The sequence below is a fragment of the Fringilla coelebs genome, assembly GCF_963513975.1.
Source record: "Fringilla coelebs genome assembly, chromosome: 3".
Taxonomy (NCBI): domain Eukaryota; kingdom Metazoa; phylum Chordata; class Aves; order Passeriformes; family Fringillidae; genus Fringilla; species Fringilla coelebs.
In genome coordinates this window covers 19,252,954-19,265,042 of record NC_140030.1, presented here as the reverse complement: position 1 = coordinate 19,265,042, position 12,089 = coordinate 19,252,954, and positions in this window count along the sequence as shown.

Here is a 12,089-nt window from a genome sequence, read left to right as displayed (position 1 = left end):
CTTTGACTGTGACTGCTGAGTCAGGACAATCTGTTGGATTTGCCCTGAATTACTTTCTGGTGGTGGTTTCGTCTAGGTGGGTGCACAGGCAAGGGGATATAAGAGGACCCGTTAGAATGTCACGTAGGAGAATAATGGTTGCAGCCACAGCTCACGTGATCTTAACACTTTCTCAAAACAAATCTTGCCTGAAAACAAACAAACAAAAGAACTAGATTGGCTTTGAGATTTCTAACATTGCCCTAAATACTTTGTCATTCTTACGTGATGTCAGTCTGTCCTAAGCAGATCAATACCTTATCACCAACCCTTTGCCTATCCCAGGTAAGCACTGGCAGGACAACTATATGATGACAGTAACAGTGATCACAATTAACCTATTAACACATTCTCTTATAAATTATGGATGTCAGCACCCCCAGTTCCACCCCATGGCACTTGTGCAGCATTGCCTGAATCTCTTTTTCTTCAAGAAACAATGTCGAGCCAATCTTGCCTAAAACTTAACTAGGGTAACTCATGGAACAGATTGCTCAGAGAGGTTGTAGAATCTCCCTCACTGGAGATAACTGTCTGCATGCAATCCTATTCCATGTGCTCTAGAACAACGCTGCCTGAGCTGGGAGGTTGGACCAGAGTACTCATTGTGGTACCTTCCAGCCTCATCCACTCTGTGATTCTGTTACTCTGAATCTCACTGTGAAAACCTGTGTTAGGCCCATGAGTCTGGGAATTACTTCTGGACACTTTTTTTTCTTTTTTAACATCAAGTCAAATATGTTATCAAGAAAATCAGAGCATGGAAGTCTGCTGTGATGCTGGAAATCACAAATGGGCCCATTATTAAAATACACTGAGATGATTCATTATCTTTGACTATGTTTTCCATGAGTCACTATGTCTCCTTCTCTAAAACAACACAACTGTTCCCTTCACCACCCTAGTGGTTAACTGAGAGCCTGTGGGCTCAATATGTCTCTGGAGGTAAGGAAGGCTTACTGACTTACCATCAGTATGATTACCGATTTTCTAGGGTGGTCAGAGACTCCTAGAAGAATCTTACCAGTTAGGTACACTTCTAAATTGGGAGCATTTCTAAATACTCTTGCAGGGCTGGGCTTAAGTCTTCTATTTCAACATACTAAGTTGCTCAGAAACTCCTATGCATCCACATCAGCTGTTTTACAGCAGAAGATACCAGTCTGAAGTAAAAGAGAATTTACAGAATTCATCACTTCAATGTCAATTCAGCAAGCAGCTGCTATGTGTATCACCTCCTCTGCATTTGTAATTAGTGTTGGGACATAAGCATGTCTTAATCTGAAAATTAAATTTGGTCCAGGAAAACCTCTTGACACTTTTGACCCACAAAGTGCAAACATTGGCACAAGTAAGTTTTTGTTGCAGAAATGCCACTCACATTAGAGCATCTTGGCAGCTGTAAATCTGTCATCCTGCAGTGCCTGTACTGAAAGCAGCAGAACATCTGAGGTTAGATAATTAAACACAGCAATATAGAGATAGCACCATATTGGGATATTCATAGCATTTAGGAAAATATGATCACAGTTTACTTTGTGTAATTTTGGTGCTTCATGATGATTTATTTTTCAGAAAAAAGTACATAGTTAAAATTATGTTTTCTATCAGAAATTAAAATTGTTCTGAAAAGTTTTTAGCATTTGGGATCTTGATGGACTATTTTGCTATGCCTCAGAAGATCTGTGCTATTACACCTATAATTCTGATGGTGAGAATAAAAGTGCATAGACACTCTCATGGTCCTTAGGCAATTTAGATGTAACATGTGCTACAGCATTCTTGCCATTTGTTGCATGCAACTTCCAGGCTCTTGGTGAATATGTTATTGATGCCTCATAAGTCATTTAAGTTAGACTTTTTTTCATGCCCTGTTGAATCCTGAACAATGAGGTGTTATGTTTATATTGGACTCAGTGATCTTAAAGGTGATCTTTTCCTAAACAGTTCTATATTTGGATGATTTTAATATTCATTGCATGCTATTCTAAATTGCTGGTAGGAAAGATTTCTGATAAATAAAACTTCCAAATCATTCTGATATATGTTTCTATTCTTAGACAGTTTTTATAGAAGAATTTTTATAAAATGTGCAGGGTCATTTTTGTTGACCCTGCATATAAATATCCATGGGAAATTTGTCTTCTGTTTCCAATTTCTCTAGTTGAAGAGTTGACCTAACAAAAAGAAAAAAAAATGCTGGAAATGAGATATGTTTCTTTCTAAATGCTAGCAGAAGTGATTACCTTATAGTTAGCTATAGTGTAAATCTCCATTTGCTTTTAAAAGTTTACTATCCATCTCACAAATTTTGTCAAATACTGCCACTTGCTGGTTTTATTCCATAACAGTAATTTAGTTTCATAGATTTTGCTTTGGTGAGGTACTAAAAAAACTTTATAAAAGATCAAATAGTTAATACTTTTATCTTTTGTTTTGCTAAAAATTCAGGTATAAGAAATATATACTCAAATCCTCTTCAGTTTAATTTAAGTTATATCTCCATGTTAACATTCTATCTTTGGATATAAAATCAGGCATTCTAGACATTTTAACATATCTTCAGATACCTGACAGTGAAAATGCTTTGCATTGTCTCTAGCAGACACTGAATCATGACCCAGATCATTAATTAGAACACTTTGGTCAATAATAACATTAAGAGTTAAGAGGACCATAATGACAAAATCTTGAATGAAGCACCATAGAAACTTATATTTAAAAGTGTTTTCATGTTAATATACCAGCACAGGGATCTAAAGATTAAACACATAATGATTGTTGATTTCTTAAAGGCAGAAACAAAACTCAGACTGGTTTTGAAATCACATAATCTTACCTTTTATTTCTATTCTATATGCCAAGTGAATATCGTGGAGTAGCTGGATGGCATGTGAGCAATTGTGCTAAATGCAATTATTAAAATTCATAAATTCATAAGCATTCCTCAACTATCCAGGAAAGCTTAGGCTACATTCAGATATATCATTCTTGAAGCTCCTTGTGTATCTTCACAGCCAGATCTGTCAGAGGCAATGTAACTTCTCTAACCATGGGCATTTGAGGGTTTATGATATCTGCTGGCACAGCAAGGAACACTGAGGATATTGTCTCCACATACTCACAAATCCTTCTTCCTCTCAGCTGGGATAGTAATGTTGATATCTTTAAAAGCTGCCGTTCTCCTTTCCTGAATATATTATGAATTCCTGGAGGAAATTATTCCTTCACTGGCTCCATCATAAAAGATGTTCTGTCCCAGTTTGAACAAGAGTGTGCCTAGCTGTGGAATGTGGTGGGTAACATTATTTGCCTGGTGACTTGCAGACTCCTGAACTAATGTTGCTAGTTTCTTTATAATAATAAATTCCTGTGACTGACAAACAAAGAAAAAACTTGTCTTCCAAGTTATCTTTGAATCTTCAACCAGACTACCTGGTGGTAGCGAATGTGTTCAAGGAAAGATGTTTATTGTGTCTTTAATCAAACAGTACAACTCACATTTGCCACATATTTCTGTTCTTCCAGACAATGCATTTTAATGTGTCCTCCCTTTCAAAGGGACAGTTTGTTACGTGCAGGAAATGGACCTTGCCCACCCCTTATCTGATATTTAGGAAAATAAACCATAAGCTTGGTTTTTTACCAGCTGTGCAATAAGGATCTATTAGACCTAATTCCTTTGGTTTGGTTCCACACAGCTCTCACAGGTAACACAGTAGCTGTAAAACTTACCAACCTGCACTGGATAGTGAAGCCAGGCTTGAAAAGTAGGTAGTGCTGGAGGATAACCTGTTTTTATCCTTCTGGCTTTTTAAATTACATGCTAAGAAAAATACTGAATAAAATAAATAATATTAAGCTCTGCTTTGGCAAGCCACTTAATATGCAGAGAAACATGGCCAGCCAACATACAGTGGAAGAGTTTGCCTGTGATGATAAATAAGAAAACTCCCCTGAAGAGACTTTCCCAAAGGAAAATGTACTTGAACCAATGAGCTCCTGGTTTCCCACAGAGTAATTTTCCTTAATATCAGCATAGCGGGAAATTGGGTGTTATTAGTTTAATCCCTTGGCTACACTGAGGAAATACCTCACCCAGAAGAGGTTCCAGGCTATGATTTTTTCTGCAGCTGTGCCTGGAGGCCTCAGAGGATCAGAGCCACCAGCCACATGTTTACAATCATAAATAAAACCAAATGCCCTCACTGCAGACAGACGAATGCTGTGGGATTGTGCCCACTTCCCAGCTGGGTACTGGGCTGATCCTGGGCACATTGAGCCAAGGAGCCTGGCTCTTGAGGGGCTGGAACAATCTGGGATGAGCAGAACTGGTCCCTGGGCAGAGGGAGCTGCTGTGGGGAAGGCCAGAGCCCCTGTGAGGGCAAGCAGACCTGCTTTCAAACAAAACTGCCATTTCCAGCCCATGCCCATCCCCACAGCCCTGCACACACATCCCGGGGCTGTGCCGGACACTGGGTCCCCCTGTGGGACTGATCCCAACCCCAGCCCAGGGGGGCTGGCAGGAGGGACAGGCCCCAGCCATGGGCACACAGAATCCTAGGAAGGATCCTGGAGCAGTCGTGAACAAATGCTGTTCAGCTCTCCAGAGCAGTGGAGATGTTTGCTGTTCCTAATTTTAAATGAATGAGCAGAATCAGGTGAAACAGGAGGCAGCAGATGGAAGGAAGACGCTTTCCACTACAGCTGGTGCATGTGAGGTCCCACCTGGAAGGACACATCCTGTTCTGCCTTACCAGATCAAAGGGGATGACAAAAAGCTACAAAAGGAGCACCAAGATGTCCATTGGCCTTGAGTGCATGACCTGTGAACACAGACTGAGGGATCTGGGTTTATTTCATCTGGTGAAGTCCGGTTAAGGTTAAGGTTGTGATCCAACAGCAACCTGTGACACTTGGAAGAGGAAGTACCAACATTGATATAACAAAGCCATTTTTTGCAGTGGGAGATGATATAATAGCAGTGATATAGGTGCAATGGTTATAAATTGTGGTTTGAGAAATTTAGGTTAGACACTGTGTAAAAATATTTTTTACTAGGATGGCAGTGTGGCACAGGCACAGGTTACATGGTAGCACTGGGAATCCTCTTTCTGAGAGATTCTCAAGATTTGATTAGACAAAGCCATGACTGCTATGAGACATTGCTAGCAATAGCCCTTACCTCAGCAGGAGGCTGGGCAAGAGGTCTTCAGACATCCCCTCCAGGCATCATCTGGTTTTTTCATCACCTGACTAGCCCTTTGGCAGTGACACCTGGCAGTTAACAATAGCTGAGCTTGGGTGACCAGCTTGGGCAAGATGCCTCACAAGCCTAAAGGGTGAGTCATGAGCAACTTCACCAACATGACACAATCTGGGACAGGAATGGTCTGATCTGTTCATCATGACCTTAGCTTCCAGTGAAATGCAACAGTTTGTCTGGAGCAAAATCAATTTACCATAGTCTGATTGCAGCAACAGTTTAACAAAGGTCTTTGGAAAATAAGAAGTAATGCAAGACTTAACTGGACATTCAGAAAAATATATATTTTTCCCTTTTTCCCTGTAGATGTTCCTGTTTAAAAATAAAAAGATGTAGTTTCTCAAACTTTCAGGCAAATATCAAGGCACACCAAGAGGCAAGAGGGTGTGTTCAGCTAGGTTGTCTGAGGTTGAGGCTATCAACAGACCTCCCTTAATTCATCCATGCTTTCCAGGCTGATCAAAGCCCATATGACTGTTCAGCTAGGGTGGGCCAGCTCAGTCCTGCTCTCTCCCTAAGGGCACTTTCAGTGTCCTCTAATTGCTCCCCAGATTGACTAATTGCTGTTTGATCTTCCTCCTCTAGTCACCTTTGATGTTCTGTTGTTTGTTACAGTCTCTGGTTAGAATTAAGTCATTTCAGAGAGTAAGACAGTCCTTCGGAGGGAATGCAGACAAATAAGTACTAAAAAGAGAACAAAACAAAACAATGTTCTTTGCCCCGGGGCATTGTTACAATAGCAGTGAAATCGAGGGGTGGGTCTTGATTTGTAACTCAGGTATCATGACCAAAATATCCTGCTTGCAGCCATGTTCTTTCATGTTGGCCCTTGAATTGATAATGACCTGCCAAGGCAAAACAGCCATTCCACATGCAAGACTAGGAGAAGAGTAAGGAAAACAGAGTGTGCTGAAGTAGCAAATGGAGAAAAAAATCCACTTCTAAAACCTGCAGCAATATGGGCACTTTTTGCAAGCAAATCAATGTAATGTACAATTCTCTTCAGTTGCACAGATAGTAATTTTATTCTCCACAGTCCTTGCTGTACATGTTCTATTGGCCTCTGCTCATCTGTTTGTCCCATCTCATCCATAAAATGGACATTTTTTGTTCATGACATTTGGCTGCTTCAGTTCCTTTCTCTCTTTTTCGCACAGCTTGGGGAAAGCATAATTTATTCCCATCCAATTCTGACTGAAAGTAGAAATATCTCCAAAATATGAGTTAAGGCTCTATTATTTATCCTTATAATTTGAAAGTTAGGTGGAAGAATTTTAGAAAATTATCAAATTTTATATTTTTTCTGCTGATTTTTCTGATTTTGTTTGTTTTTCTTTCATTGCCAATTCTCATTCTATTCTCATTCTCATTTTTCTAGTAGAACTGCAGCCAAAACAGCTCTTAGGTAGTAATAAGTTTGAAAGAGACTGGATTGTTTTTTGATTTTTAGTTGCTTCTTTTGTTGTTGTTGTTTCATGAAAAAAGCAAAATATTTGAAAACCCCAGTGCAATTAAGATGTCCTGTTCTGCAGAGAAACAGATCACAAGAGACCTTGCCCTCGTTAACAAGTATCTATTAAGAAGCTGGCAGCTGGCAGGCATTTTAGTACAAAATACTAGCCTTTGAATGAAAAAAAAAAATCCCTGTAACATTTGTAAGACCAATGAACAACACACTTTAATATTTATTTGCAACTTTTTTCAGAGGCACCAGAATTCAAATGACACAGTCATTATTTTTCCATTTCAAACTTTATTTTTTCATCCTTCTTCATGCTTTCCCTGTCCCTTCTCTTCTATGCATAAGGTTTTTAGGTCTTAGATTAAAAACCAAAACATTAGAAGGTGCTTGAGTGATTCCTGATTCCATTTCTATTTTTGAGTCGTGGTGTTCATTTTGACTCTTATAAATTTGTTTTATTGAAAAAGACCAAGAAAGGTGAACCCTGTGGCACAGAAGCACAAGGGTTGCTCCTTTGTGCGAATGCAGGGGCCCAGAGCAGTCAGTGTTTGGGAGACTTGGAGCAGACAGCTGGAGTTCCTTCTCAAAGAGGGCTTGAGGAGCCTCCTAGGACCAGGGGGCATAAACCAGGATTTAGCCAATGACTCAGAGTTGTTGGTTAGCTTGGAAGCAAGGACACGCTTGCAAGGAGCTCATGAGAACACCTGAAAAATCTTTTTATTTCTCTTCTAGTTGCTTTATAAAAAGACCAAAAACCTCCTACTTTTGTTAAAACCCTTCTTTTTCTGTGTTTAAAATAGTTTTGGTCTTCTTTTGGAAAAGAATTCCTAGGCAGATTCTTTTCAAAGTCAGCTCAGGACCTTGCCACACTCACATTTTTCAGTACTGCTCATTACAGTCATACTTCTTCTTGACTGCAGTGAGATTTGGAGAAAGAACACTTGGAACATTTAAAACAGATAATTGAATAGATGAGTATTGTTATAAGTACCAATGCTGCTATATGCTAGAATATAGCATTATAGGTGGCATATGTACCTTACCTTTTTGTTTTACCTTTTTTATTTTACCTTTTATCTATGTTTTATCTAAATTTACCATTTTTATTTTGCCTTTTATCTGTGGGTTTGTTTGTCATGAATGTTTAACTGTGTATCAGAGTCCTTAGGAAATAGTGGGAGAATTAAAACGGCAGTTAAAAAAGTCAAGGTAAAATCAAGGTTTATCCGGGATTTTCATAGGGAAGCATGAGAGAACAATGACTTCCCAAGGTGTTGATCATCTCTGTTCAGACAGCTGCTGATCATGTGTGGACAAGATGCACCATGGAATGGTTTTCATGATTCCTATCTACAGATGAGATCACCTCCTGAGCAGTGCTAGCAGCCTCACCGAGTCAGCACATCCAATGAGAGGTGAAACCTTTGCCATGAATATTGCTATCGCTTCTTGCTTATTCACCCACCTACCCTGAAGGATTCCTTTTTCATGCCACTCAGTTCAAAATGGCTTATAATTATAAAGTCCCAAAAGTTATGACTACAAAAACTTAGCAGTTCTGCTGATACTGCAATATCTGTTTTTAGACATACCACATTTTGCTCTTGGTTTTAAGTATTTTTGTATCAGCTGTCCTACAGTAAATGCAATTTCTTAAAAAAGATGATTCCTTTCTCTCTCCTGGAATGATTTATTCTTCCAGACAGTATGCTCCAGACCTTACTCCTCGGACAGAAATTCAGCTTAAGTAATTTTCAGAAATTGTCCTCATATGTATTCTGATAACCATAGATGGTGCAAATGAGAAAGAGTGAAATAACTACAAGGGAATTTCAGAAGATAATTTTTTTGTAAAGGACCATATAACTGCGCAGGTGAGAATCAGAGAAATTGGCACTTGATAGAAAGAAGTTTCTCCTGAATAGGCTTGAATTGGTTAAATTAGCTGCTATTACTGTTGCCATGCCATTTTCCCGGGAGGAGCAGCAAAACTAGATTTTACTGTGAACCTTTCTTTTTTATAGTTTTCCAAAAGTGTTAGTGATATAAAGATAAAATTCTTTTTTGGTCCAAGAGGTATAGCGTAGAAAGGGCTCTCCATTTTTTCTTAGGAAACATAAAGTCTTGGGGTATCAGCATTTTTAATCAGAGATTAACTCTACATATGTGTCTGGGAACACAGACATGAGAGGTAACTAGGTACTATGTCATGTGTAGTCAGAAGAGCTGAAATATCTATTTTAGCAATAAAGGTTAGATATTACTGATATCTGAGCAAGACCTTACTGCTGTCTAGGCCTGAACATGCTGGTGGAGGTGTTAACAATGATCTGCTTTAGTATGAATGTGGCTCACACATCTTGGGCATCCATCTGGGCAGAGTCTCAGAGCTCCAAGGCACGATTGTGGATTTTGTGAAGTGGCACACTTACGAATTAAGGATTATATGCACATGTGCACACATTAGTCTTTCATGTTAATGTTACCAAAAAAAAAAAAAATTCAGTTTCATGCATGTAGAAAATAATCTCCTTAAAATGTCTCAAGCAAGGACAAGGTGGTCCATACAGAAAACGATCCCTGTCTGAAAATCTGTTTTCATTTTGTTAACATCCCCTTAATGTGTAAATCCAGTAATGACTTCCATTCTCTCATTAAAAAGGCCATGGTCAATGAAGAACTGAATAAAAGCAATTCCATATGTTAGAAGGGTCAGTGAATAGCATGTTCTTTAGAAGCCATATTATTTCCTAGCTGCATACTGTTCAGATACTATTGAATTTAGCACATTTACTTCTATTAATTGAAGTAACAAACCAATTTAAAAATAACCACAGCCATCTCATAATCACCACAAAAAACCAGAAAAAACATACCGCGTTTTGAATTGTTCCTTTTATAAGTAATGGCTGGATATAAATTTGTGCCTCACTTTCATAACAAATAACCACAGGAAAGGATCTAAACCAGAAGTGTTCTCTAAAGCATAGTTTGAGGCAGTTAGTGGTGCTGTCACCCCAGTGAAGCCTTTTCTGCAGCTGCTGCTCTCCCCAAAGCTGCTGCAGGAATTGCTGCCCCTGGGACCACTCGGTGCCGGCAGCCCCAGAGCTATGGGTGAGGGAATAGCAGGACAGGCATCACCAGAGGAGCCAGGAGCAAGGGAAATCCTCAAGTGAGGCTTGATCTGACAAGATCTGACAAAGAAGATAACCTGGCCTGAGGTTCTGTCCTTCAGGGGGATATTCACTTTCTTTAAGTGACAAAAGGAAAGTGGGTGCTTGAGTGAAGTAACGGGTGCCCACAAATCCAGGTCATGCAACATACACAGTGTTTCAGGGCCTGAAGAAAAAAACTTCATCAGTCACCTCCACAGCACAGGTGGTTGCTCCTCAGACATATTCTCAATGTCAGTGTGTGCAGCCCTAATGTTTGGTGCGCAGTAGGAGACAGAATATCTGCTTTTTTCAGTGAAGCAGTTTGACTTTTCAGTCTTAAGTGTTTCTTTTTTTCAGATCTCCTAAGCAAGACTCATCTACAGCTAATTTAAGGTTAAACCTTCTCTCATTGGCAGCCTGAATCATGTAGCAAAAGTATCAAAACCTTTGGACCGGGCAGAGTCCAGGGCATAATGCAAAAACTAGGAGTAAGTTCAAGTGTCAGTGGGTGAATATCAGAAAATCTTAATTTCTTCTGGAAAACACCCACTTGGTATGCCAGTGGCACCCTCTAGCTCCACTGCACCCTGCATCCTTTTCCTTCTTGAAAGGGCTGTACATTATCCCATCACGAGTGTTCCTATCTTTTTTTTTGCTACTTGCTCCATTTTATATGTCTGCATTTTTGATGGTCTGATAGTCCTGTTTCTTTTGCTTCTTACTGACCATGTTTACTTGTTCTGCAGCTTCTTTTTTGTTTCTGTTTTGAACCTTTCCCAGACAGCTGGGCTAATCATGCTTTTTGGAGGCATTTGCAAGAGGAGTGATTTTCCACATACAGTCAGTGAATCTGGAGACCCCCCAAATTATTCCTTATCATTCATGAGAGGTAGTAAAGAAAATCCAAGTCTGCTGTCAGCTGGGTTCAATGTTCTGCTTAGAGATCAATTTCAATCCATTGAAAAAAGTGTAATGAAAACTCTTCTTCTAGACTTAGATCTGTTTTTCTTCACAAAAAGTGCTGAATGAATAATTGATTGCACATGCTCTATTCCACATCTTCCCCACTGCTTTATGAGGAAATAAAACTCTATATTTAGTAATGACAAGACAGACCTCAAAGTTATTTGTGCACACAGTTTCTGACATAGTTTTTGTGGTTTTGGTACTACTGAGGCACATAATCCCATTACTGATTTTAAACAACAAAACCAGAAATGACCAAAGACGAGAAGATTAATGAGCACAGAATTGATATACTATACATAAAGAACTTGATGATATGATGGACTAAATAGAAAGGCAAGGTTAGAGATTGCTTAGAGATAATCGACATTTTTTTGATCTATTAGAAAACTTGATAAAAATGTAGCAGTTGGTCACAGGCCTAAGAGTTGTCAGTGAATGATCAAGAAAAATCAAAATTTACAAGGATGTAGCAACACGCAAAGTATTTTGGGGCAACAGGAACAGAGAGATCTAGTGTTATTTATGAGGACATTGTTTGGGATACTGGGGCACAGGAGCCTTAAGAAGGACTAAGTCAAAAAAGTTTAAGAAGGATTAAGTACACAAGCACAGAGAATAGCTTGTTGATCAAAACAATGGAAAAATGGTCCTACAAGACCAGGGGAGTTGGCTTATATCCTTTGGCAAAAGGATTTGTCAGAAGAGATACTGATGTTGGCAGGAGACAGAAGAAGGGAGTGGCATTAACTACTTCATTGCTCATCTGACTACTAATGTAGAGAACATGATGCATTTCTGTACTCTGCATGATACCAGCCTACTGATGTACTGAGATTTGAAATACAGCTATCTTCCAAATGTTGACTTTTTTCATCTGTTCACCTCTTGCTGTTTCTCATTCTTTTTTAAGCATTGCTGGTTTGTTATGGTTTTGGTTTTTTTCCCAATAAAAAGTCTCACAGTTGGAGGTATCAAATTCTAATATGAAAAAAACTTCAATAGCTGTGCATGATCATAATGTCATAAGGTTAAGAAAATGGATCATATAGGAATGATTAAAATTCTGCCTGTGATGCTTAAGAAGACCAGATTTTTTAAAATGTTCCCCATTTTACCTACAAAAACATTTGTATCACATTGTATATACACACAGATTATCTTCCTCTTTCTTGAGGTGATTTCTGTAGTTGCCTGCACG